Below are 1,970 nucleotides of genomic sequence, written 5' to 3' on the forward strand. Positions count from 1 at the left end.
ATAGACCCCGTGAAACGCTAGAAATTGGCGGGGATGTGTCTCGTGTGGCTCACGGGGCTGTTCGGGTCGCACAGAAATCCCTGGGAATGGGAAAACGGGTCATTTTCGTGTTGCCACATTGCGTACGAACCGCATGAAACTTCCAGAGGCATTTGCAGCAGGAATGCATGTGCACTCAAAAACTTCTATATGTTTCACGGATAGACCCCGTGAAACGCTAGAAATTGGCGGGGATGTGTCTCTTGTGGCTCACGGGGCTGTTAGGGTGGCACAGAACTCCCTCGGAATGGGAAAAGGGGTCATTTTCGTGTTGCCACATTGCATAGGAACGCCATGAAACTTCCAGAGGCATTTGCAGCAGAAAGGCACGTGCACTCAAAAATTTTAATATTTTTCACGCATAGACCCCGTCAAACGCTAGAAGTTGGCGGGGATGTCTCTCTTGTGGCTCACGGGGCTGTTAGGGTCGCACAGAAATGCCTCGGAATGGGAAAACGGGTCATTTTTGTGTGGCCACATTGCATAGGAACGGCATGAAACTTCCAGAGGCATTTGCAGCAGGAATGCATGTGCACTCAAAAACGTCTATATTTTTCACGGATAGACCCCGTGAAACGCTATAAATTGGCGGGGATGTCTCTCTTGTGGCTCACGGGCGCTGTTAGTTAGGGTCGCACAGAAATCCCTCGGAATGGGAAAAGGGGTCATTTTCGTGTTGCCACATTGCGTACGAACGGCATGAAACTTCCAGAGGCATCTGCAGCAGAAATGCATGTGCACTCAAAAACGTCTATATTTTTCACGGATAGACCCCGTGAAACGCTAGAAATTGGCGGGGATGTGTCTCTTGTGGCTCACGGGGCTGTTAGGGTCGCACAGAAATCCCTCGGAATGGGAAAACGGGTCATTTTCGTGTTGCCACAATTGGCATATGAACGGCATGAAACTTCCAGAGGCATTTGCAGCAGAAATGCATGTGCACTCAAAAACGTGAATATTTTTTCACGGATAGACCCCGTCAAACGCTCGAATTTGGCGGGGATGTTTCTCTTGTGGGTCACGGGGCTGTTCGGCTCGCACAGAACTCCCTTGGTCCACCTGATTCGTGCATACAGGCAGCAACTAAAACTCTGTAAACCTGCTGTGAGGACATCTAAACAGTGGACCAGTGAGGCTGTGGAAGATTTGCGGGCGTGCTTAGACTGTACTGACTGGGATATGTTCACGACTGCTACCAATAGTCTGGATGAACTCACAGAGGCTGTGTACATCAGCTTCTGTGAGGACTGCTGTATCCCAACACGTACCAGGGTGAACTTTAACAACAACAAGCCCTGGTTCTCAGCAAAGCTCAAAAGGTTGAGGTTGGAGAAGGAGGAAGCGTTTAGGAGTGGGGATAGAGACAGATTCAAGGAGTCGAAGAACAGGTTTAGCAAAGCGGTGAGAGAGGCTAAACGACTGTACTCAGAGACACTAAAACACCAGTTCTCTACTAACGACGCTGCTTCTGTCTGCCAAAGGGCTCAGGCACATCACCAACTACAAACCCAGAGTGCCCCACACCACTAACGACTCCCGCCTAGCCAACGACCTGAACGAGTTCTACCGTAGATTTGAAAGACAATTGGACTGTCCTGAACCACCCCTTCCCACCCAAGAGGCCCCATCCCCCACCCATACTACAAAAACGACTCTCTCCTTTCAGGAGGGAGAAGTTAATGGGCTTTTCAAGAGGCAGAATCCACGCAAAGCAGCCGGGCCGGACTCTGTCTCTCCAGCCACCCTCAGGCACTGCGCTGACCAGCTGTCTCCGGTGTTCACCAACATCTTTAACACCTCCCTGGAGACATGCCATGTACCAGCCTGTCTCAAGTCCTCCACCATCATCGCTGTGCCCAAAAAGCTAAGGCCAACAGGACTAAATGATTACAGACCGGTCGCCCTTACATCTGTGGTAATGAAGTCTTTTG

Source organism: Petromyzon marinus, unplaced genomic scaffold (assembly GCF_048934315.1).
Source record: "Petromyzon marinus isolate PM22_M1 ecotype Great Lakes invasive population unplaced genomic scaffold, UKy_Petmar_22M1.pri1.0 PM_G_Scaffold_61, whole genome shotgun sequence".
In the NCBI taxonomy this organism is placed as follows: domain Eukaryota; kingdom Metazoa; phylum Chordata; class Hyperoartia; order Petromyzontiformes; family Petromyzontidae; genus Petromyzon; species Petromyzon marinus.